General features: G+C 43.8%; 1 protein-coding gene across 7 annotated transcripts in view; it reads right to left on the reverse strand.

The window, feature by feature from the left end:
• NLGN4X (neuroligin 4 X-linked) overlaps positions 1–27,383 on the reverse strand; it is a 314,465-nt gene that overhangs the window by 253,090 nt on the left and 33,992 nt on the right. For all 7 annotated transcript variants that reach the window (XM_045472504.1, XM_045472509.1, XM_045472510.1 and 4 more), the window contains exon 3: positions 22,897–22,983. The gene's annotated coding sequence lies outside the window, so the exon portion shown is untranslated. The remainder of the gene's footprint in view (positions 1–22,896; positions 22,984–27,383) is intronic.

Below are 27,383 nucleotides of genomic sequence, written 5' to 3' on the forward strand. Positions count from 1 at the left end.
CAGCTCAGGTCACAGTCTTGCAGTTCGTGAGTTCGAGCCCCGCGTCGGGCTGTGTGCTGACAGCTCGGAGCCTGGAGCCTGCTTCAGATTCTGTATCTCTCTCTCTCCACCCACACCCCCCTGCTCATACTCTGCCTCTCTGTGTTTCTCAAAATAAATAAATGTTAAAAAATAAATATTTTTTGAAGACGTAAAAGCGTTGGGGCGCTTGGGTGGCTCAGTCAGTTAAGTTTCAGCCCAGGTCATGACCTCGCAGTTCGTGAGTTCAAGCCCTGCATGGGGCTCCCTGCCGACAGTACAGAGCCCGCTTGGGGTTCTTTGTCTCCCCCTCTCTCTTCCCCTCCATTGTTTGCTCTCTCTGTCTCTCAAAATAAATAAACATTTAAAAAACGATAAAAGAAGTCTTAAAAGTGTTATTTTTAGAAAAAGTGTGTATTTTTCACCAAGCTGACACAGGAGTCACACACACACACACGCACACACACACACACACAGACACCCCAAGCGTTCATGGTTAAGAACCCCTGATGGCCGAACCACCTCATGGTGGAGAGCAGTTAGTCCGCGACGTTGACCTCGTGGGTCCAGCAAAGGTTATGGCCCCGCTGTCTGCTGCGACTAAGGCGGATGTGGTCGGAAGAATGAACAGCACCTACACAACTATCTCGTTCAAGCTTTTCTGCTCTCCTTCCCTCCCTTGGGAAGTCCTGCCCTTACCGTCAGTCCACCAGGAAAATTAATGACACTTCCCTCCACCCGCAGCTCTTACTTGGCTCTGATCGTATCCTCCCAGGTCAAGGACATCTTCCGGTCGCCCCTCCCTGGACGCACTTTGGTGGAACCTGAGACCACATCAACGTGACCTCCTGGAGGCCAAAGCTGTGCCCACAGGAAATGGCTAAGAGCAACACTGGAGTTTCCATCATCCAGGAACCGAACAATTATCTGTGCCCCGGGGAGATGGGGATGATCTCTGGATAACTTCCAGAGAGATTCCACCAACCACATGGTCTTTCTCTGTCTGAACCAAGGCACTTAAAAGTCAACCCTACAACTTGAAAATAAAGGACTGTTAAATTGGACGCTGTGTACCCAGGGCGGGGCGGGGAGGGGTGTCTCTTCTACGAAGCCATGAGAAAGAATCCCAGGGATAAACAGAAGGGATGAGAGACACCCACGACCAGGAGTGATTCCGGATCCCTGTCCTCTTAACCTCAGGCTCCATTTCTCAGAGAAAATATCAGGAGAGGCTCAACGTTACATAAGCTCCAGAGTGTTTCGCACCAAATGGGCAAGTCCTGAAACTCTAAAAGGGTGGGTCTATCTCTTGCCTGTACAGGGAGCCTGTCCACCGTCCCTTTTGAATCTGGAACTCTGTCTTGTTCTTCTTAAATATATGTGTGGGAAGATTTCTTTCTCCCAGTCACCTCCTCCTCTATACAGAAGGATATAAAAAGGTTGGTCTTTTTTTTTCACTACGGTAATCAGATGTCACAGATTTTCTGCAATTAATGCTTTCCTTGGCTATTTTCAGACCTCCTATTAAGAGCTATTCTTTTTCCGTGGCCTATTCCCCCGAACCCAATTAAGCCCAATTAAATCCTCTGCCATGACTGTTCTATTTCCCCCATGTTTAATTATGTCTTAACAAGTCTGTGAGTGCATGTTTTCAATTGGCCACCCCAGACAGTGTCACTCAAAGGATGTGGGACACACGTCTATAAATCCGGATGTGAAATCATCACCTGGCAAACTCCCCCAAGTGGAAACGTCCCAACGCGGAAGGTTCCGTATTAAGACGTCCTACCACAACTTCAAATATTAGAGCACCGCGGGCTGACTGCAACACAGAGATCTTAAAACAACAAATAGGAAACAATTTCCCTCTATTAAGTATGTCCTTCGAATTAACTAGGTCGTTAGAGAACATATTGAATTTAGGGTAGACCAGATAAATGGCTTCAATACTTATCAACAAACAAGCTTCACTTCTATGGGTGGGTGCACATGTGTGTGAGAGAGTAGCTGCTCCCCTCTTGACTAGATTAAAAATTACAAGCCTCAGTCCCAATAAGGACATTTTTGGTGTTTCATTTTGATGTTTATTTTTGAAAGAGACAGAACACTAGCAGACAGAGCCGTCAGCACCGAGCCGATGCGGGGTTCAAACCCACGAACCGCGAGATCAAGATCTGAGCGAAAGTCGGACGCTTAACCGACTGAGCCACTCTGGTGCCCGTGTGTTTCACTCTAGTTCACAAATGAAGAGCTTATAGAAATACACTAAAGAACATTAAGAATGCATTAGCTTTAAGAATACTCTAAAAGAGAAAAACAGGGGAGCCTACACTCAGAAAAGGTCAAAGGAAAATCGGAAGAGGAACGATAGGGACCTAGCTGGCCATCAGAGGAGACCTCTGTGGAAATACTCTGGTTTTCCAGATCATAGAACGGGGACCTCCAAGCAGCACAGACCACAGGCATGTTCAGCAGAGACAGGGAACAAATGAGCAAGTTTGTTCCATCAATAATTAGAGAAACAGACTCAAGACTAAGATCATGTCACCGGGCCAGACCTAAATGCCAGCACTGCACGGTTTCATGAGTTAGCTTCTCCTAGGATAAAAGGGACTCAAACATAAATGCTTCTGGAAGCCACCGGCTTCTTGTTGGATAACAGACCTACAGGTGGAGGATACGCTGAAGGAAGGCAGCCCTTGCTCGCTGGAAAAAAAACAGGAAAACGGTGCTGTTGATAATCACCCGCGCTCGTAGGCAGGAACTCAGTCCTTCCCACCATAGGAGCTGGGGAAAGAGCAGGTCATAATGAAAGAAAATTTTGCCTCAATACCAGCACCCTCGACCACTGAACAAATTTCTGGTGCCGGTAATGATGTCCCTGGCCCTTGAGTAAAAGGGCCTCATGGAATGAGACCAGCGGAACGCACAAACGCCACTTGGGATGCCCACCAGGGAAATGCAAACTGAGAAAACTGTATTTAATTCAACCTCATGTGCGGTCACAGAAACAGGAGAAAATTTAACAAGGACATTGGAACGGTGCCATCGACTGTGCACAATGGGCTTTCCGTAGGATAGGCAAAGCCCTCCAAAACAAGAACATTCTGTGACTTCAGAAAAAAGAAGGAAAAAGAAAAACTCAAACAACCAGAAAAGAGAAAGCTTTTGAGAGAAAACATTAGGTCATTTTTAAGTGATTACAGGCTTTCTCTAAAGAACACATCACATAATAGAGCGGGGGGGGAAACAAGAGTGCTGAAATTTGCTCAGCCTGGAGCCTTGGTTTTTAAGGGAAGGCACTGTGTCCAGGCGAAGGGAATAATGGGTGGGATTTTAAGTTAAAGCAATAACCTGTTCTACTCTAGATCCGTGCTTCTCAATTTCTACTGTGATAGAGAATCCTTGGGGAACCCTGAAAAATCCCACTGTGCGGACAGCACTCAGGACCAAGTCAGCCAGACTCTCTGGGGTCAGCTCTTAAGTTCTCCAGGTGATGTGCGGGGTCAGCCACGTTTGCAAAATGGTGCTTCTGATGGGGATCTTCACACACACGTGCCATGCAATTTGGGCCCTATCTTATTTCTTTTGGAAGCACTGTTTCAACAGACACTCGCATGAAGTCATAAAAGCCAAAGTATAAGCACCAGTAACACCCAACAGCAAATCCCTGCCCCAAGATACATGCCCACCATGACCAAATCTACCTCGGGAGATATTTCCAGATCCCTGCCCTTTTCTTCTCCAAATAGGCTCCACTGTAGTTCTAAATAATACTTTTATGCTGCCATTTCTTCATATATTATTTCTGGATATTATCTACAATTTTTCTATGGGTAACTGCCAGTACCCGATTTCCATCTTTGAGCCCCACATCCCAATATCCTTACAACGCTATTTAGGGTATAGCACTCTTTAGTATTAACACCGTTGTAACCAGGCGATTCACGGTCACTCGGAACCCAGCTTATAAAATTTCCCTCCTTGAATAACCTGTTCCAGGTGGGTGACCGGTTATTCAGTAACAGCTTCAGGTTTTCATTTTCATGCTTTCTCTAGATCTGTTGTTCGATTTTTCTAACCGCTCCCACAAAACCGTAGCCCATCCCAAGTACTATTTGCACAGGGTCAAATGCCTATTTCCTGTTGTTTATTTGTTTTTCCCTCCATGTCTCTCTCTGTCTAGGATCCTTTTGGTCCCAATCTGCTCCCTGCACTCATCTGGGACCCAATTCCTTCCGCCATCTTCCACTGAGCCCATGGTTTCTTGGAAACCAACTCTTTCCATTTTATTTACTCTGCCATTTGAAGAAGACAGAATCACACAGCTTTCTGAGAAAGAGTGCATGAAAGGTCAATCTTTTGAGAGCCTGCATGAGTGCAAGTTTACTCTGACTTCACATTGACAATTTGGTTCAGGATAGAGCTCCATGTTGTCAACTGGTTTTTCTTACTATTGTGAATCTTTTCCTCTGTCTCAGAACCTCTGGTAAAGACTTTGAAGGGTCCCGGGGCATTCTAACTCTTGATTATTTACGTTGTTCTCTCTTTTTATACGCTCCTCCAACGCAGTGAGGATCCCAAGCTCTCAGCATCTTGTCTATGTGGCTACTGTCCTGAAATCCCACGACAATGTGCTGGGGAGTGGGGTTCATTCTACTCATGGGCTGGGCGTCTGCTGCACCACAAAAGTCTGGAAGTGTAAGTCTTTCAATGCTGGGGGAAAATTAAATCACTTATAAGTCATTTCTACCTCTTTCTGCAATCACTGCGTGTATGATAAATTCCCAGACTGAGTTTTAATTAATTCTTTTTAATTTCCTTTCCCATCGCTCTCTCCTTAGATTTTACCAACAAGAAATATCTTCATATTTATTTTCCAATCCAGTTCTTTACAACAAAGCTATTATGTTACTTTTTCATGGGATTCTCATTTCATTCGTTTGTTTGTTTGTTTGCTTTAAGGATCAAGTGTGGCTTCTCCCGCACAAGTTACAGATTAGAGATTTTTTGAGTATGTGTTTTCTATTTGATGCTTTGTGCACTCCCTCCAGATAACTTTTTTCTATTGGCTATCCTTAGACTCTCTTATGAAGGGTTTCACTAGAATATGTAGGGTGGTAGAGTATCTTTTCTCATTTGAGAATAAGCTCCAAATGGGGGTTTTCAGCAGGTGGACCTCTGTACAATGAAAAAGCAATTTACTCAAATGGTCTTCAAATGCCATTTATGGGATTCTTTCCACGGTCCATTCAGTTTCTCAAAAAAAAAAAAAGAATCTTCCAATATCGGTTTGTATAAGGGCTTTCACCCAGGGGACGTAGGGGAGAGAAAAGGCTGTGTAGCCAGTGGTAAGCGAAATGTATGTAATTCCTAGTTTTCAGTCGGAGTCCTCAGTCCTCACTTCACTCTACATGAAGTGCCTGGTGTTTATTGTCTGGGTTGAATTCCTCCAGAATAAATTTCCTCTGTTTCCTGAGGAGGAGCGTAAAAGACAGTGCTTTGCTACACGGGATGGAATCCTGTGGTCGGAGAGAACTTCACCTGAGCATAGAGTCTGGCAGACGTAACAAGATCATTGGGTGTGTTCAGTCCAACCCGGTTAGAGAGTAACGTGGGACTGTCCACCACCACGGAAATGACTTGTCTCACTCTGACAAAAACAGCCCTGCAGGTAATACAAGGACCCGCATTAGACCGTAAACTAGAGGGGCATCTGGGTGGCTCAGTGGGTTAAGCATCTGCCTCTTCATTTCAGCTCAGGTCACTGTCTCATGGTTCAGGGGTTCAAGCTCCATGTTGAGATTCTCTCTCCTTCTCTCTGCTCCTCCCCATTCTCTCGCGCGCGCTCTCAAAATAAATAAATAAACTTGCAAAAAAGTTTTTTAAAAAAGTAAACTAGCAAGGGAAATGGTTTGGTAGCATAAGATGACGTGCTTTATATACATACCCCGTGAAGTATGGAGAACACTCTCTATGGAAGGCAATTTGTTTACATCAAAGTAAGCACTTTCCAAAGTGAGACACGGCTTGACTCAATATATTTCGTGTAGTATCTCATTCTTCTTATACATCATGTCATCAAGTACTTTTGCTTTTCTTGTTTATCTGGCACAGATGCATCTAATACAGTTAGATTAAAGCAATTTTTAAAAAACTAAGAAACAGGGCTAAAAGCGAAAACTTCCACGGAAAAATAAGATGGACCCAGGAGTGAGGGTGAGTATACGGAAGGCATAACAAAATATATTTGCCAACAATGAGCTCTAAACTGTCCTCACTTGGGGCACCTGGGTGGCTCAGTCTGGTAAGCGTCTGACTCTTGATTTCAGCTCAGGTCACAATCTCCTGGTTCGTGAGTTTGAGCCCCACATCGGGCTCTGCGCTGACAGTGTGGAGCCTCCTTGGGATTCGGTCTCCCTCTCTCTCTGTCCCTCCCCACTAGTGCTCTGCCTCTCTCTCTCTCTTTTAAAATAAATAAACATTTAAAAAACTATAAAATATGGCCACTTTCTTCCATCTATGTCATCCAGTCAACTCAAGAGAGTGAGCCGTGTCCTGTCCATCATGTGGCTAAAGGGCTCCTGGTGGCCTCTAGTGTTTCCACTCAGGCTGAGGTCTCCCGTCTAAACCTGGGTAAGAGCCTCATGTACACCTTTAGAGAACACAGAGAACGCAACATCCAATGAACCTGACCACAGGTCTGGCAACAAGGGCGAATTAAAGTCAATGAATATGCTACATGCTACGTGGCAGGAAGCGGACCCCAAAATGCAACGCGGGCCAAAGAGCAGACCTTGCTACCACCGTCGCTGGCATTTCCACACACGCCATCATCTCACTGAGGCAGGCAGAGGCAAAAACTAACGTCAACGCTGGGTGAGAAAACGGCGTATATACCCAACCGGTTACACTGCTTACCCCCCTCGGGGTAAGAAACACAAAGATGACTCTGAAAAGTGGAGAAAAGAAACTATTAAATGTAGCTGCCTATCAACACAGAAGAATGCATTACGGCTGTTCTGCAAAAATGCGAGACACCGCATTTGTTCAGAATTACAGACATCCTCTTGCCCTTTGGTCTTTTATACAAAAGGTATCAGCAATCTATGACAATTTCCATACCCTCGAATTTGCAAATGAAAACTCCACGGTTTATCGGAATGGCACTGTGGGATTAACTTTCCAATTTTAGGATTACAGATACAGAAAATTAAATCCCATACGTTTTCCCCGGAAGAGAAGCTTATGCAGGGTAAGGCTGCAAAGATGTGGAAAACATTTACGTTTAGGGAGAAGAAAGGAGACGACAAGGGAGCAGATGTAATTTTCTGTGACATCAGTGATGTATCATGTTTGTCTAGTCCTTTAAGCTTGCGATGGTTGACTTTCGCTACTCGGACACATGGGATCGTGAACGTAGACATCAGAGAGTTTGGGTGGCCTGCTATCCTATCCTCAGCCACAGAACCCATGTCAGCGGGTTGGTCTGCACTCCCACATGCCTCCTCTTATTTGCTTGTTTTCCATGCTAGAAATGCTACGCTAAAAATAGGTCTGATTAATCCCTTTGGCAAACACACTGTCACTGCCTTCGGAAGAATAATTTTTCTAAGTGCGTTCTCATTCTCAATGCACATAACCGTTTCAGAAGTCAAGAAAAGAAGTGGCTTCTTCCCTTTGACAGAACATGACAGATCATCTATATTCCAGCAATCACACTCCTGGGTATTTACCCAAAGGAGCTGAATACTTCCGTCCAGACGAAAACCCACACGTGGATGTTTCCAGCAGCTTTATTCGTAGTTGCCAAAAGTTGGAAGCAAGCAAGATGTCCTTAACTAGGTGAATGGATAAAGTGTGGCCCACGCGGACAATGGAATAGTACCCAGGGCTCACAAGAAGTGTGCAATCAAGCTAGGACAAGATGGGGGAGAATCTTAAATGCACATTATTAAGTGCAGGAAGTCCATCTGAAAAGGCTGTATGATTCCAGCTCGATGACATTCCGCACAGGGCGAAACCATGGAGACAGTAAACAGATCAGTGGTTGTCATGGGGTTGAGGTGGGTGAGGGAGGGATGGATAGGCAGATCAGAGAGTAAATTTAGGGCAACGAAATTACCCTGTATGATATTGTCATGGGGGATACATGTCATTATACATTTGCGCACAACATAGAATGTACAACCCCAAGAGGGAACCCTCATATAAACCGTGGAGTTAGAGTGATAATGAGGTGTCAATGGTAGGTTCATCCTTGGTTAAAATGTATATGTAAATATACAGCTGTATTTACATATAGGTATTTACATATATATTTACATACACACACACATGAGCCCCATGTTGGTTGGATGTAGAGATTACTTAAAACTAAAATCTTGGGGCGCCTGGGTGGCGCAGTCGGTTAAGCGTCCGACCTCAGCCAGGTCACGATCTCGCGGTCCGTGAGTTCGAGCCCCGCGTCGGGCTCTGGGCTGATGGCTCAGAGCCTGGAGCCTGTTTCTGATTCTGTGTCTCCCTCTCTCTCTGCCCCTCCCCGTTCATGCTCTGTCTCTCTCTGTCCCAAAAAAAATAAATAAACGTTGAAAAAAAAAAACAACTAAAATCTTCAGGGGCACATGGGTGCCTCGGTCAGTTGAGCGTCTGACTCTTGATTTCAGCTCAGGTCATGATCTCACAGTTCTCACATACAGCCCTGCACTGAGCTCAACACTGACAGCACGGAGTCTGCTTGGGATTCTCTCTCTCCCTCTCTCTCTGATGCTCCCCCGTTCACGCTCCGTCTCTCTCTCTCTCAAAATAAATACACTTTAAAATTAAAATCTCAAAAATATAAATCAACACAAAAAAATTTTAAAAATTATCTAATTACCAAAACTTTTTTACATAAACAAGTATTTCTGTCGCCCAGCCGCATGCCAACATAGTTCCAGTCGGAAGACCTGGTCTTCTCATTTGCCCCACACAAGTATCCCGTGAGAGGGACACCACTGGGCCCGTTTTACAGAGAAGAAAACGGCCCAAGCAGTTAACCCCTGTCCAAGGAGACAGAAGCGGTGTCAGGATTCACGTCATTTGTTTCCTTCTAAATTCTGTGCTCTTCACCACTAGGATATAAAATATTTCCAGTGTTACGGCATTCTGTGCAGTAGAGCTGAAACAATTCAATAATATAACCCCTCGGTGTTAATTGAGCTTTAAATTTTCTGGTGCCTCTTAGCACTCTTATGTTAAAGGATATTTGGCAGCATTAACATAAAGAGGTTGCTGACTTCAAATCAATCCCTCTGTAATTTAATTGAGTTCTTAAAATACATCAGCAAAATTGAATATCTAAAATAAAAGCCACAATCGGCAAAACAACAAGGATTACTTGAGAAAGTTTTCCATTCATGTTGTGGAAATACTATTTACAAGTTGATGTGAAGCAATTAACGCATGTCTTAAGCTGCGATCAAAGAGTTTGCAAAGGAGAAACGAGGGGCTTCCTGACAAATTGTGAGCATTCCCATGGCCTCCATTTTCTGAGTCTGGATAATCATTAGATGTCTTTTTCTCCTGACAATTCAAGTGAAATATCTGTATCATCTAGGAAGAGAAGAGCACCCTTTAAATTCGGATTTTTAGAAGGTTGGTGCCTGGTCTTTGCACACGCGCACAAAAATCTATGACACCAAAATTGTTCAGTCAGGCTTCATATTTTGGTTCAATATTGTTTCACTGTCCATGTTAATTGCACTCTGTTCCCAACCCTCCATGGCTAACTCATGGCCTTGTACCTGCTCATTCATATAGAAGGTCAAAAGGCAACTATCGATTGACTTTGGGTTCGCAAGGATCTGAGCTCAAGCCCAGTGCAAAGACAACCATGCCCTCCAGGCGTCACTCTTTGGCTCTACATTCCCATGTCTCCACCACAGACCCACCCTCCGACATTGGTGAAGGCCTTTAACCTTCAGAGTTCAGTTTCGTCACCTGTGAAGATCATAATTGTGCGGTAGGTGGAGTTAATGGACGCCAAAGATGCCCGTGCGTTAATCCGCAGAACCTATGACTATGTTACATTATATGGAAAATAGGAATAAGGACTACAGATAGAATTATGGTGGCTAGTCAGCTGTCCTTGAGATGGGGAGACGATCCCGGATTATCCAGGTGGGCCCAATGGAATGACAAGGGTCTTTATAAGTGAATGAGGGACACAGAAGAGAGGGAACCGGGGAGATGGTAGCATGAGCAGGACTCAGCCAGTGACTTTGAAGATAGAGGAAGAGGGCAAGGAGCCAAGTAATATGGCAGCCCCTGACAGATGTGGCCAAGAAACAGGCTGTTCCCTAGAACCTGGGGAGAAATGCAGCCGGCCGCCATGTTGATGTTAGTGCCAACAGGCTCACTTTGGACTTCTGAACCCCAGAACTGTCAGATAATAAATGTGTGTTGTCTTAAGCCAGTGGGTTTGCAGTCATTTGTTCCAGCAGGCGTAAGAAACCGATATGAATGTAAGTACTGGATATGGTGGTTGAGATGATGGAGTTCATATATAAAAAGCACTTGGAACAGGTCCTAGCACAGAGGAAACGCTATCTAATTGTCAGCCCACGCTTTGGTTGACAACCCAAAGAGATAAGGCTGGATTCAGGAGGTAGAAGGCTAGGGTGATACAGTGAAAAGAGAAATAATGGTATTTGGGGGCACACAATTCCCCTTACTTCTATTATACGTTGGAATAATACCCTGCTCCCATCTATCGTTGTTTGATTCCACAAGCATTATAATATATCTTGACATATGTTTATTTCCCCTATAGGATGTCTAGATGTACTTATAATTTGAATCAATTGCCAAATAACAGCAGACTGCTCATGCAGAATCATGTCCTTGGAACATGAAAAACTGCTCATACACCGAAGCAGCTCGGGACATTTTTAAAGAACACCAGGAGGCATCTAGAAAGTTCAGACACATGACACTTAGTGGGACAGTGATGGAGGCAACTCAGATAGCATCAGGAAGTTGGCCAGGGGTTAGCGTTCTCCTTATGTGTCTCGAATATTCCATGACCAACTGAGATAACAGGCAGACTCTATGACATACTTTAGCACAATCAAGGGCTATCACATTCATGCACCACCTTCTGACACCTGAGTAAAGACCACAATGCGCTTTGCTGTAAAGAGAAGTGTATCCCTGCCTGCGTTCCTATATGGATTCTGTCACTCTATACTCCTTCCGGGAAGGCACATCTCCTGTGAGCCTTGTACACACGACGGACAAGACAACCACTGAAAAAGAGCCCACGGTTATGTTTCTGGCAACCATCCCACTTGCTTAGACCTGAGTTTCTATCCGTGGAAGACGGACAAGAGATATCTGCCCAACTGTTGGCAGAATCAAACACATACGCATATGAAAACAAGGTTGAAAACCATAGAACAACAAATGCATCCATAATTATGCCAGTGGGCACTATTTCATTCATTTACCATCAAGTATTGCAATGTAATGAGAGCCACGATCTTAACCACCAGGCAAATCACTCAACATCACGTGTACAGTCCAAAACAGCGTGAGAACTAGGTCTCCCTTCGCTGGCTTCTTCTAAAAATGAGTAAAATATAGAAACTCTAAGCGTATATTTATCTTGTCAGTCAGGTGTGTGTGCTGAGATAGTTCACATAACCCAGGGAAAATAGAGGAAAGCTGAATTACAGGGTGCTGGCAGAAATGAACATCAACTCCAGCTGTTGAAGGACTGAAGTAAGGAAGCTCCCGTACTAATAAAAACTAAAAAAAAAAAAAAAAAAAAAAAAACTAATAAGAAGTAAAAAACAGCCAACCACTGGGAATGGCATGGAAAATAAGGCATGTTTCAGTCACAACTTATAACACATTAATATACTCCAGACACAGTGATAAGGCTTGGGGTAATGTCATCTCTGCAGCAAGATCATTCCAGCCTAAACATCAACCACCTCCCCTGAGTCTCAAGGGCTTTGGAGAACTCATTTTTCTGGACAAAGAAATTTGAGTAGGTTAACATTTGGAGTCCTGCTACTCTGGTGATTTTTATGGCATTCCTAAGAGGGAGAAACCCAGATGTCCGAATTCCCCAAGGTGCATGTGGGCCCCCTGGTCAGTAACTGAGCGTTCACAGACTGTGATGCCCTCATTTGCTCAGTGTTTTGTTCACACCATATGAGGGAGCAGTCACCGAGTTCAGCATCTCAGTACTGACTCCAGGCCACCTGAAACCCGACCTCTCGGGTCCATCAGGTGGAGACAGCAGGGGGACCAAACAGCAATTCCAAATCACAGGGACACCATCCAAGTTCAGGTGGAAGCCATGTGCAAAACCAAGATGGAGAAGGAGGTATGCTTTTCTTAGCTTACAAGGCTGAGAAGTGGGGTCCATCTCTTCCTTGCTAAGGACATCCCCTTATGACTCCCTGTCATCTACTAGTTATCTCACTTTTCAGAGCTCACAGGACATGATAAAAATAAATTAACATCCCATCACCAAGATCCCTTGGTTTTTAGTAAATTCACCTCCTTTGGTGTCTGAAAAGTGCTTGTGCAGCTTTAGGAAGGGAGTTCAATTTGCAAAGGCTCCAACACAAGAAACCCACAGAGAACAGCAGCGTTTCCACGTGGGCGAGCACTCAACTAAACCTTACTTCATGAGACGACACCGAAATACCAATTAACATGAAAGACGTCCCATGTAATGCTGGATATGTCCGCTTCTTGGAGATCATGAACACTAAACGCACTTGTTTGCTGTTTATAACATAGAAAGTAGCAGCAGAAACTGTATTAAGGAAAAAAAACTCAACTATGATTTCCCTCAAAAAAAAAAAAAAAAGAAAAGAAAGAAAAAGAAAAAAACCAGAGAGAGATCAGAGTTGCTGTAAACTTCAGGTAAGTGGTTCTCTACATGACCTTCAGAAGGTCTAAACTGCTGACAGCAATTTTTTTTTTTTTTTGTAATCTTCACTTTCATTTCTTGATGTTATTTTGAAAGCATTATTCTTTAGGATTTTCCCTAAGAGCAGAGCCACTCTGGCCTACATTTTTCTTGACGTGCAATGCATGTAAAGCATTCCTGGGGATAACATTACTGCAGTACGAGGCACCAATATTTCGCTGGTCTCCCTCTAAGCGACAGGGATGGTAACTCTCTGTGCTTCGGGGAGAACTTAATTCTCACCTTGCTTGGTGCATCCACCGTTCTCCAGAACGTTAGGAAGGGGCTGTGTGGAACCAGGAGAGTCTAGGTCATTTGCAACAGAGTCTAGGTCATTTGCAACATCTGCCGTCTTTTGACGACGGTGCGTGAATGTCAATGAATTTTAGCAGACGCTACAGAGAACGCTCAAGTTTAATGGGTGTTTAAGTCATCGATTATGAGACGCCCAACACAGATATGCGCGTGGTACGAAACGAATACGAATACATTTATGAGAGCGGGACAAAGTCGGGAGACCATAGCTAAACACCATGTTCACCGCTTCTGCATTAATTCAATAAGTTCAATAATTAAATATTAATTCAATTAATTCAATAAATCATTTCTGACCCTGTGGGGGCACTGTGTCAGACAGGGTGGCAGTGACCACGTTACAAAATATTTTCTATACCAGAGGGATTTTTCAGAGTACTTGGGAAGTCACACATTTAAGTAAACTAGACAAGAGAATGCAGTTGATGGAAGTGACCTCTTCAATAAGTGATAATCACAGAGGAGAAAGACGTCCCTGAGAAATGACACTGGGGTGACATAATGACATAAGACAAAATGGGATTTTTTCAGGAACTCAGATCCAGGGAGGAAGGTCTGCTAAGGGAGGGGAAGAAGGCAGCACATCAAGACACATGAGGGTCTGAGTCCATACTGCTGGTTCTGGAAGGTTCCAAATGGTTTGACATGCCTCAGACAGAGCACGTGGAGGGTTGTGAGAGATGGGGTGCCATAGGGGGACAGGGGCAGGTTACCAGAAGCCATATCGGCAGCCCCCAGTCTTTGTTCACACAAGAGAGGGTCCTCCCTCCCTCAAGTACAAAGGGTAGGATTCCAGAAGGAGACAGAGTGAAGAAGGAAGGGGCGTGGGTATCAAGATAAGGGAGGAGGGCTCTGGTGGACAGACTCAGAAGCAGCCTCAGGAACGACGAGGAGACACAAGAGCTTGGCAAAGATGAGAAGAACATTCCAAAGAAGGAGACAGATGTCCTGGAGGTCATGGACGATGACAGCTGGAATGCACCTACAGGTGCTCACACGTTCATGACCTACTAAGCGTAGAAGGCTGAATAATGACCCCCCGGAGTCATCTACTTCCAAATCCCCAGAATCTCTGATCCTAGAGCACGGGGCACTGACCACTGTGCAATCAGAAATCCACACCTAACTTATGATTCCCCAAAAACTTAGCTAGTAATAGCCTTCTGTTGATGGGAAACCTTACTAACAACATAAAGTCAATAACATACTTTGTATGTCATATGTGTTATATACTGTATTTGTACAACAAAGTAAGCTGAAGAAAAGAACAAGTTCTTTTTTTCTTTAATGTTTATTTTTGAGAGAAAGAGGGTCGGAGAGAGAGAGGGACAAAGGATCCAAAGTGGGTTCTGTGCTGACAGCAGAGAGCCCGATATGGGACTGGAACTCAGGAACTGTGAGATCATGACCTGAGCCAAAGTCGGATGCTTAACCGAATGAGCCACCCAGGCACCCAGAAAAAAAAAAGTTCTTAAGAAATTCACAAGGAAGAGAAAATACATTTGCAAGACTGTAGTGATAAAGAAAGAAATTCATGTACGAACGGATCCGGGGAGTTCCAACCCATGTTGTTCAGCGGTCAATTGTGTATACCTTCCCACGGCAAAGGGTTTTACAAAGACGTTGCAGATGTGATTAAGTAAAGGGTCTCAAGTTGAGGAAATGATGCTGGGTGATCTGGGTGAGCCCAGTGTAATTGCAAGGTTCCTAAGAGAAGGAGGAGGGAATCAGAGTCAGAGAAGGAGTGACTGCACATGACTAGTGAGGCAAAGAGGTGCAGTGATGTGGGGTGACAAGCCAAGGGACACTGGCAGACCCTGGATGTGGGGAAAGGCATGGAAATGGTACTCTACCATAGAGCTTCCAGAAGGTACCAGCCCTGGAGATGCTTTGATGTTTGTCCCCGACAACTCACCTCCAGAGCTGTATTTATGAATGTGTGCTATTCAAACTGTTAAGTCTGTGATCATTTGTTATAGAAGCCATGAGAAGCTAATGCCTGGCAGAAAAGCAGAAACTAAGGAAGATAATTGCTACTTCTTCATTAAGAAATACACAGTAGGTTGGGGCACTTTTGGGGCTCAGCTGGTTAAGCGTCGACTCTTGATTTCAGCTCAGGTCCTGATCTCACAGGCTGTGGGATCGAGCCCCTCATGGAGCTCCGCAGTGACCGCGTGAAGCCTGCTAGGGATTCTCTGTCTCCGCCCCTCTCTGCACCCCCCATGGCTTGATTGTGCATGCATGCATGCATGCACTCTCTCTCAAAATAAGTAATCATTAAAAAAAGAAAAAGAAACATAGAGTAGGCACAGGCACAGAGGTGCGGGTGAATGAGTTCAAACCCAGGGAACCTAAGAAAGAAATCCGTATGAAAGATCCTCAGGAGACATCCAGCACAAAGCACCAGTGAGGACGTGTTCGCCATGAGAGCTGGTGTGTGCTTTCCACGCCCTGAAACGTCATGTCATTTTGAAATTTCCTTTGAAAGCAGTTAAGCCATTTCCAAACAAAGAACTGTTCTACTCCCTCCTTAAGGTATATGATCAATTCATCGGTGTTCAGCTACACAAAAGCAAGATGGCATCACCATTGACAATGACATCAAATGGTCTCTATGCACTTTAGATTATATGGACTTAAATGGACTTCCTCCTTAAATCGGTTCTAATTCTGGTCAGATATTCTAGAATCCCAACTCAGTAATCTTTTACTCCTTTTTAAAAATTTAAACGATGGTTGGGGCACCTGGGTGGCTCAGTCAGTTAACTGTCCGACTCTTGGTCTCCACTCAGGCAGGTCATGATCTCACACTCTGTGAGATCAAGCCCTGTATCAGATTCTGTGGAGGGCCTATTTGGGATTCTCTGTCTCTCTCTCTCTGCTCCTACCCTACTCTCTCTCTCTCTCAAAACAAATAAACAAAAAAGAACTTAATTAAAAAAATTTTTAAACAGTGGTCAATGACACATCATTTCCAAGGCTGGTTGGTTCTAAGACTTAGAGACAGAAATGGCAATGATCTTTAAATAACCTGACAACCTGTTGACGGTAAACACAGTAAAATGTTTACGCAGTAATGTGATGTTTCCGAGCGTAAAATGATAAATCACAGTTACTCACTGTCAGCTGCAAGTCCCCCTCATTCATTCGTGCTTGAGCCAGGATTTGGTTTAAATATTTTAAAAATGCACACTATGGTATCTTATCAAAAGATTAAATTAGTTTAGAATTGCAATGAAGTCATGATCACAGAAGGCTAAATGTAAATACTAACCAGAACAGAGCAAAGGGACAGGTATTATGACAGGCCACCTCTGTGGCCACCATATTTCCCATTGTAAAGCTTACCTTCATTATGAATCTATAACTTTGGAAAGGTAAGAAATTAATGAGGACACGTATCTTGGACACAGAGGGCTCTTCATTCATCTGATGCCATTTGCTTATTACCTTGCCAGATTTTATTTGTTAACCTTCTTCCCAGAAGAGCATAATTTGAACAAGACAATCAATTACCATTAAAAGGACAAGTGAAAGACTAAGCATTCCCCAAGGAAGGCTTAAATTTTCTAAGTAATTGAGAAGAAAATATAGCAGCTAAAATAGTAGTCCATTTAGAAGACTTAATTACAGATAAGTCAATGGCAAATAATTTATATTCTTCTGTGCATATACATAAGACCAGAACAAATACTGGAAAACCAAATTTCTAGAATCCACACTTCAGTGCTTCCATGTGGCTCTTAACCTAGAGTCAAATACCATAAGCCACTGCGTTTATTTCCTTTTCATTCCAAATCCACAAAATGCAAGCAAGAAGCTAATACTTACTCACCCCTGGGTAAAAAATAAAATGTTTGGTTTACCTAATGGCATATTGTGATTTATAATAAGAAAATTATATTGGGTCTTCATCCCCCTTTCCAGCAGAGCTCCTAAAACCCTTGGAATTTCCTAAGTGGTAACAGCAAAAATGGTGTTTTTTACGTTAATGAATGATTTTTGGAAACTATCTACCAGTGGGCGCTGGTTGCTAATGGAGACATCCATGTGATTGATTAGAGAATTGTAACTTTTTGTCCTACCTCTGACCCTTGGGGAGGGGACAAGAGCTGGAGGTTGGATCAATGGCCAATGGCCAACGACTTAATCAACCAAGCCTGTGAAATGACGAAGTCTCCATAAAAACAGAAAAGGAGGAGATTCTGAGAGCTTCGAGGTCAGTTAACATGGAGGTTTGGGGAGAGAGGTGCACGTGGAGAGACTAGGGAAGCTCCACGCCCTTTGTCCATACGTTCATCCTTTCCAGAAAGCTGTTCCTGAGTTAAACCCTTTTGTAATATAATAAACTTGTGATCTGGGAGTAACGTGTTTGTTTGAATTCTGTGAACCAGCCACTTTAGCAGATTAATGGAACCCAAGGAGGGGGCCATTGGAACCTCTGATGTATACAGCTCCAGGATTTTCTGTATAATAGAAACAACTTGCAGCCTCTCGGAGGCTGGTCAGCTCTGGACCAGTTTGTAGGGAAGCTTCAGGCATGGAAGGGTGCCTTCCCAGAGCTGGACAAAACTGGCATCACGAAGGCTTGTTCCCTGCACATCTCAGCTGAAGGGACAGGAGGAGGTAAGGGGACTCGTCCAATGTCACTAACCCATGTGGTCTGCTCAGCCAGAACTAGACCCTGACCCACTTCGAAGCACCGGGTTGAGTGCGTTGACTTGCACTGACTCAACATTTCCTGAGAATGCCCTGTGTGCCATGCACCACGCTAAGGATAGGGAAGAGTGAAGAATTTTCCACTTAAATTTTGCAAGTGCATATAAGGGACACTGGGAAGGTTCACGTAAGGGGACGATGAGCAATGCTGAAGTCCAGTGTACTAACCGTCTTGATGTGGATTATGTTACACTTAGTGTCACCAAGGTCCTAAGTTTTTGCCTTGCCCCATCACCCCACGTCATGGTTAAACAAAGTAATACTTCAGGACACCACGGACAATCGTGTTTCAGCATTCACTGGGGAAAGGGACGAAGTAGGGCGTATGAAAAGAACATTCTTAAGCAAAAGATCCTCAATCATCTACAACTGAAATATATTTTGTTAATCGTTACTACCAGAGCATGCCAAGTATGACATCCGATAACCTGCAGGAACAAAACAAAACGACGGCATTCCCTATGGATATTAATTACCCACTTGAAGAAAGCGTGCTGAGTCAGAATTATCTCGCTCTCCGATTCTCCAACACACCAAACATGGAATCAATGAACTCCCTGGTTTTGACTTCATAAAATGCACTTCGTTAAAAAGGTGAGTGAAGCAGAATAAAAATCACAGTAAGTGCCTGCAGTTAATCAAAGGTTGTTTTTTCTAGATCAGGAAACAAATGGACTGGGGCATGGCCAAGCCAGGCAAGGGGGCTCCCCATGGTTAGCTGCCTTCATTGGGAACCTCACCCTTAACCAACAGAGCACTGAGCACAGACGGCCACCACAGCCAGAGAGCATGCACGCTAATTGGCGTGTGTCAGCTGCATCACATCTGTTGTGTGGATTGGTGGCCGTCAAATCTCTCCCTGGTGCATAGAGATTTCACAGGGGACATTCCAGTATGCTCCCAGACCCCACTGATGCATGCATTCCAGACTGCAGGTTACAAACACCTGCTGTCTGTTTAAAAGGTTGAAGAGGACGCATTAATAGAATTCCCGATGTGAAAACATACATACGTATATGCATGTATTATATATATATATGCCTCTAATAATTGATTTTATATTAATATATATGACTGATTTGTGAATCTAGGGTGTTCACCATGAATCGCACTCCCACCCTCCAAAGAATCCCGCCATGCCCTAAAGTACAGATTGGTAAGTTCATTGTACAGGGTCATATAATAAGTATTTTTGGCTACCAGGCCCTGTGCTCTGGGACAATCATTTAACTCTGGGGCAGTAGTGTAACAGAGCCGTGGACAAAAAAGTAAATGCCAGGGGCGCCTGGGTGCCTCACTGGGTTAAGCACCCAGCTCTTGATATTGTCTCAGGTCATGATTTCATGGTTTGTGGGACCAAGCCCTGCATGGTCTGTGCTGATGGTGCAGATCCTGCTTGGGATTCTCTCCTTCTGTCTCTCCCCTCCATCCACTCACACTTGTGCCCTTTCTCTCTCAAAATAAATAAAGAAACCAAACAACAAAACAAAAAAAAACCAACGCCAACACCAACAACAAAACAAAAACCCGTAAATGCCAGAGTGTGGCTGTGTTCCAATAAAACTTTATAAAAACAGGTGACTTCCCAGTGGCCATAGTGGGCTCACCGTATGCCTTCGCGTGTCTCATGGTCATTTACTCAAAAGCTGAGTTTATGTATGTCTTCCAGAGATCAATAAAATAAGCTTACACATAAATAACTTAGAAATAGTGTATAATGATCTACTTTACTAGATACACTTGCCCCTTTTTTCTACTCTGAAATATATCGCTTTGGCAGAAAAGCAGCATTACATCAGGGGGAGAAAACAGGCAGTGTTATATTGGTACAAAACAAACATTACAGGTCCAAAAAATAGTTGAAAGGAGAAGGATCAAAGAGACCCAAGAACAATTTATATTTACATTATATGTAATATGTATGTATGTCATATACAACATTACATATATTTGCATTATTATTATATTTATATATATTCTATACCATTACTTTTTTTAATTTTTTTTTAATTAAAAAGAAATTTTAACGTTTATACATTTTTGAGATACAGAGAGACAAAGCGTGAGCTGGGAGGGGCAGAGAGAGACGGAGACACAGAATCCAAAGCAGGCTCCAGGCTCTGAGCTGTCAGAACAAAGCCTGATGTGGGGCTCAAACCCACAAACTGTGAGATCATGACCTGAGCCGAAGTCGGACGCTTAACCGACTGAACCACCTAGGCGCCCCTTAAACTTTATCATTATATTTAAGTCTGCTTCCCAACTGGTGCACCAATGGATTTACAGAACTACTCTGCGTCCCTCCGAATCACAAACTGTTTAACAAAACATTCACTGGGATAATGTGTTCAGGACTAAATAGGCTGTAAACAAACCATCTCAACACTGGAATTTATTATTAGTCCCTAGGATTGTCCAGATCATCAGGATGTGTTCAGTATACTCCTAAATTGAGTTCCATAGAATACTGAACTTCCTAATCCCTAGTTCATCTACGAACTATGAAAGTTTCAGTTCCAGGACTGCCCTGAAAGGCATTTTCCTCGGCCAGCAGTTGCTAATTGAAGTAAGTCATCCTGGGAATACAATCAAGGCATTTCTACCATCGGTTCACCAAGACCGTCCCCGACTCCTAGGAAAATCCCCTGCAAAGAGTCTCCCTCCACAGCGTATGAAACCAGAAAATGCTCAGTCAACATTGCATAGAAAATGTGACGAAACTGGCATAGGCTGAAATTGTCAAGGATTAAAGAGGCTTAATGACTTCTCTGTATTTCCTAGACAGCTGGTTTTCTTCATGTACGATCCCAGATTCCTCATAGTGAGAAGCCTGATCATCAGGAACTAGCTACTTAGCAGCAGACCTAGATTAAAGCGCCGATGCCCCGATGCACGTGTCTGTGTGCTTTTCCACCAAAGCCTGCCCCCCTTGTGAACAGCAGTTACTCCAAATTAAGACCTACAGAGCTTTCCGTTCTGAGAATGCCTGAGAAGGAAAATCCCCTGTCGTTAGCTTTTCATCCAGCCACGCCACCCTCCGGAGACAGTGCAGGAAGTTCCAACGTGGGATCAACATGCATCAAGGCCACCCCGAACTGTGACCTCAAAGCACGCCCCGGCTCAGAGAGGCAGTTTAGACAGCCTCTTGGACAAACATGTCAATAATACCTGGTGCTTTCAAATGCAGATTGAGGTGAAGTGCATACGGCCAAAAAAATAATAAGTGTTCCTAGACTCAGAAGTCCTCATTCTCCTCTCCTGATTGTGCACTTTATATAATGTTCCCTTTGGGTTTCATTATGGGAGCTGTCACATTATGAGCTGTGACTTGTCTACAGCTCGGAGGCTGATGTCAGACCTATTACCATTGCTTCTCCCTGGAACCAGGACGGCCTGATTATATTAAACAGAGTGCTTCTCACACAGCGGCTAACTGAAATGATTACCACCAAGCTGCATCGGGTTCCTGTTCCAAAATCTTTTCGTGTGAGAAGGAAGACAGATAGTTCCGAGACTTCATGCCCTGGTTATAAAGCAATGCTCGCCCAGATTGGAAAAAGGAAATAAAAATGAAAAAGGAATTTACATAATGTGCTGTTAATGATTATTGAGCTATACGCGCTGATGACAAACGTGTGTGTGTCGAATACCTTTGGTAAAATAACCTATACAAGATAAAAATAGCAATCATTTTCTCATCTATAATCATCTTCCAAATTTGCATGTTCATAACAAAAGGGGGACAGCTTCAGTCTTTACTAATCAAACTTATCTTTGGAAAAAACAAAGTTTGGAAAAAACAAAGTTTCCAAACTTATCTTTGGAAAAAAAAAAAAACAACCTAGCATTTCTTCATGGCTGGAAATGGGGGAGGAATTTGGAAATCAAGTTTGTTGGGAACAAGAATCTCATACAAAACATGACCTTGACAATCGTGTAGAATCCAGGAATCCTACAGAAGTTTGTTACCGAAAGAGTAAAGATATGGAAATTATGCGGTCAGCTGGAGAGAGAAGCTTAAAGCCATTTGTGGTCCAAACTGTGGGAAACGTTTGGACGCTGTGGCACTCAAACTGACAAGAAAAATGGTAGATAACGAATATTTGAGCAATATAATCACAAATACTACCTTATCAGGGCTTGAATGGACAGCTGAGCCATGAAAAGACATAAGCATTTACTCAAAACATATTAAAACACATCCTTTCTCAAACTTAAGTATGGCGGGGGTGGGGGGGGGGTGCAGCAGACAGGTCCAGACTCTGAAGTGTGACATGATTGACTTAACAAGTTCAACCACAAATCATAACAATATTCTACCCATTTCCCCTTCCTTGGGATCTGCTCTACTTATGTTCTCCAGATAAAGAGAAAGATCCTGTGGCCTCAGCGGGCCCCCACTGTACATTAGAACCACACACACGTCTGACATTTTGGATCCCATCTGCAGGGGCACTGCCGTTCAAGTGCCTCCGTAGCTTGAGATGCTCACTCTAGCCCACTTGCGAAGCTCACAGTGGGCTTTCAGTGACCAATGGACTCGAGGGTAAATTTTGGATCGGCTTCCATGAGGTGAATCAGAAAGTTGAGCCTCTCCTCTGGATACCTAATCTATGAGATACACTCGGCATTGTGGCTCTTTGTATGAATAAGCAATTATTACAAAACTCTAAATTTCCAATGCAGGCCATTGTACGTACTCCAAATAAGCTTGAAATCACTGCTTTGCACTTTGGTTCATTTCGAATAGATTTTAAAAAAGAAAGCTAATCTTACTACCAAAGTCGTCAGGAACGATTGCTAGATTGGATTCAACCAGGCTGCAAATCAATAACACATGCCAGCAGAGGCCAATGATTATTTTTGATACTTACCATTACGGTGTCCTTCCAAGAAGATGCCTTTAAAAACGCCTCCACGGACATATACTTGATGTCTTTTCCATCTCAACACATTTTTCCCTATTAAAAACAAGAAGAAGATACATTGGTCCCCTCAATAAGAGAGATGGTGTGCCTGCTTCCAAGCCAACGGGATATTGCTCACACAACCTGTCTTTTGGGTTGTTCCAACAACTAGCGGGTCATGAACTAAGTTCCTCAGTAAGTCAAGCTCCTACTCATGATGGGCATTGACACGGGCGTGGCTAAATACAGATTCCACATGGAGACACCCTGGTCCTCACGCAGCCTGGCGATTTACAATCAATGGAAAAAGACTGAGGTTTCCAGGGCCCGGTTCACCTGCATTCGCGTGGGCTCTGTTCCATCTCCACTGACAATGACAGTCCATTCACTGCGTGTCTATGTGAGACCTAGCTTATTCAAATCAAGACGTTTTCAATCCTTGGAAAATTCAGTTTGGGGGAAGAGTCAATGTTTTAGAAACTGTTTATTTACAGGAATAAACAGCCCTGCACAGCGTGTTCGTCCCCGACAGCAGCGGGTCAGGATGGGAAGGACCCAACGTGGTCATGTGTGCTTGGGGATGGGAAGGACCCAACGTGCTCATGGCCACTTGGCTCCACTGTGACAAACCTAGTGTCTATTTGAGCAGTGTGCATCCTGGGAGCAGTCAGCATTATTCTTGTCAACTCAACATGGAATCTTCTCTTTAAAGGGTGACTCTCACACAACACTGCTCCTTCAAATTAACAGCTGAGGTCCAGCTGAGGACCGCAACAAGGGAAGGTAGCTCCTTGTGGGCAGTTTGACAGGACAGTGATTTGACACGGCCACGGACGTGCTCACCATTTTCTAGCTCTAGAAAGGGGAGTAAGCGGAAAACGGGAATACATCGTTGGATGCACTTCTCAGGTTACCCCCAAGCTGGAAGAATATGAGTACCAAGCAAATGAGGTCTTTGGGTTTCAAAGGAAACAAGCCAGCACGTTATTAAACCGTAGGAAGGCAGGGTCATATTTTAATTATGTTCTGATTACTCATAACAACACATCCAGTTATTAATATGTGTTTCATGAATACTGTTGATTAAAATATATTTGTGAGAATGAATTTGTATGGAACAACAATCATAATTGCATTCATCACAGCTGACCCTGCCATAGCCGTGCGGGGTACTATTATCACATCTGTTTACAGTTAAGAAACTGAGGGGCGCCTGGGTGGCTCAGTCGGTTGAGCGTGCAACTTTGGCTCAGGTCACAATCTCATAGTCTGTGAGTTCGAGCCTCACGTAAAACTCTGTGCTGACAGCACGGAGCCTGGAGTCGGCTTTGGATTCTGTCTCCCTCTCTCTCTGGCCCTTCCCCATTTGCACTCTTTCTCTCTCTCAAAAACAGATATTAAAAATTTTTTTTAAAGAGGAAACACCGATATTCACATGCAGAGTCACACAGCTCATCAGCTGGGAGGGAGGGCCGAGTCTACCTAGACATCAAAGACCACACACTTTCCAATATCAAGCTGCATCGTCAACAAATGAATGAAATAGTAGCCACCCCATATATAGTGGGTCAACATTGCATATCCCGACTGCTGTATATACGGACTCATTTTATTGTCTCAACAAGCATAGAAGGTAAGGAAGGGCATCATCACCATTAGTTGAAAAAGGTGATTTAGAGGAGTATTAGCCAACTAGCCCAGGAGCATGGAGCTGTAAAAGGGAGGGGTGGACTTAAACGAGGCAGTGTGCCTTCTCTATACCTTGCTACACGAGTCAGGTGGGACAATGGACATCTTTTCTCTCCCACGTCCTCACTCCACGCTGTGGGAATCTACACCTCCACTGGTTTTCATCAGTGAAAAGGAGGCTATGTGATATCAATACCCAAGATAACCTCATAATGCGTAAGTGACAGACACCCAGTAGACGCTCACTGAATACTGGCCATTCTCGCATCATATCATTAATGTTACAACATAGAAATTGGCCTTGTTTGTATTTCACCTGATCACACATCGTATCTAGGCTCACGACTCCAGGCAAGTGTTAAGCACGCAATCACAATGTCTATTTATACGTGCTTCCGGAAAGTTCTACAAACACTAGTATCAATTATGTCTCATGGGCCATACAAATTTTTTCTTCTTTTTAATATTTTTTTTAAATATTTATTTATTTTTGAAAGGGAGAGACAGAGCACAAGCAGGGGAGGGGCAGAGAGAGGGAGACAGAATCCGAAGCAGGCTCCAGGCTCTGAGCTGTCAGCACACGGCCCGACGTGGGGCTCGAACTCATGAACCGTGAGATCGTGACCTGAGCTGAAGTCAGTTGCTTAACTGACTGAGTCACCCAGGCGCCCCTATCTTTTTTTCTTGTAATAGGGTAGAGAAAAATATTCCTTAATTATTATTTTAAGGTTGAGTTTTGTTTCTGGGTTTGCTTTATGTTGTCGGTGTGTTTTTTAAGGTATACAAGTGAGACGGAATGATTAATCACATTGGCATGTGTCTCATTTATTGTAAAATCCGATATTACGCTAATCTGAGAGCACAAAATCCACATTCTCAGCATCTAGTGCTTCCTGTGTGGTCATGTCCCTGATGCCATATCACTGGAAAGAATTCTGTTCACGCATGCTCACTCTGCCTAAGAGGACTGTACAGGAAAGCTGTCTCCCCTCCCTCTCATTGTCTCCCGTCCCTCTCTTACTGGGACCTACCCTCCATACTGAGTGCAGACTGCAGTACCTTTCCTGCGTTGCAAGGTTAAATACGTCCCAAATATCTTTAAGCTTCTTCTTCGAGGATAACCTGGGATGTGTGAACCCACAAGGTGACACACTCCCAGATTGGTTTCTGTAAAGAAACGCCCAAATCCTGATGAGCCCAAGAGACAGGCAGGGCCCTTTATTATACCCATATGGCAGGGCACCTGGGTGGCTCAGTCGGTTGAGCATCCGACTTCTGCTCAGGTCACAATCTTGTGGTTTGTGGGTTCGAGCCCCACGTCGGGCTCTGTGCTGACAGCTCTCCTGGAGCCTGCTTCGGGTTCTGTGTCTCCCTCTCTCTCTGATCCTCCCCTGTTCATGTTCTCTCTCTGTTTCTCTCTCTCAAAAATAAACATGAAAAAATAATTTATTATACCCATATGGTTACAACACTTGGGGCTAACCTTTGAAATCAAGGGAGAATGTAGGTCATGAACACGCTCACATTCTAATGCTCCTTTGTTTTTCCCTTTGTTTTCCGCTATAAAGGTGACTGCGGGGCGTGATGCAATAAGGCTTACTTTGTGTATCTGAAGCTAAATTATAAGGTCTAGTCATATGCCAGAGCGCCTGGGTGGCTCAGTTGGCGAAGCGTCTGACTTCAGCTCAGGTCACGATCTCAAGGTTCCAGCCCAGCATCGGGCTCTGTGCTGACAGTGTGGAGCCTGCTTGGGATTCTCTGTCTCCCTCTCCTTCTGCCCCTCCCCCACTCACATTCTCTCTGGATCTCTCTCTTTCAAAATAAACTTAAAACACATATAGTCATGTGCTTTATAGCATATATCAAAGGTTAAAGAATATATTCTCTAGATTAAAATACTTCTTATTTAAGATTAAAATATTTTTTAACATTTATTTATGATTTACTTATTATTATTATTATATTATATCATATATATTATATTATATTATTATTTATAATTATTATTATTTATAATTATTTATTTATTTATTATTGACAGAGAGAGACAGAGCACAAGTAGGGGAGGGGCAGAGAGAGAGGGAGACACAGAATCCGAAGCAGGCTCCAGGCTCCAAGCTGTCAGCACAGAGCCCGAGGCAGGGCTCGAAATCACAAACCGGGAGACCATGACCTGAGCCGAAGTCAGATGCTTAACCAACTGAGCCACCCAAGCGCCCCTATAATCTAGGTTTTGACACAAAAAGTATACCCTACTATATACTTATCATTTGTAAAGACTTACAGTGTACTTAATATGTATTCATTGATATAGAAAAGAATCTTTTGGGGGCACCTGGGTGGCTCAGTTGGTTAAACATCCCACTCTTGGGGTGCCTGGGTGGCTCAGTTAGTTAGGCATCCGACTTCAGCTCAGGTCATGATCTCACAGTTTATGACTTTGAACCCCATGTGGGGCTCTGTGCTGACAGCTCAGAGCCTGGAGCCCGCTTCAGATTCTGTGTCTCCCTCTCTCTCTGCCCCTCCCCTACTTGCACTCTGTCTCTCTCTCTCAAAAATAAATAAATATTTTCAAAAAATGGAATCTTTTAAGTTTTTTTTTTAGTAATCTCTACACCCAATGTGGGATGTGAACCCATGACCCCAAGACCAAGAACCGCATATTCTTCCAACTGAGCCAGCCGGGTGCCCCTAGAGAAGAAACTTTTCATTATAATAATATATGGCCTGTGATGACAGTTTCCAAATAGTCAAGGCGAATTAAA

The sequence above is a fragment of the Leopardus geoffroyi genome, chromosome X (assembly GCF_018350155.1).
Source record: "Leopardus geoffroyi isolate Oge1 chromosome X, O.geoffroyi_Oge1_pat1.0, whole genome shotgun sequence".
In the NCBI taxonomy this organism is placed as follows: domain Eukaryota; kingdom Metazoa; phylum Chordata; class Mammalia; order Carnivora; family Felidae; genus Leopardus; species Leopardus geoffroyi.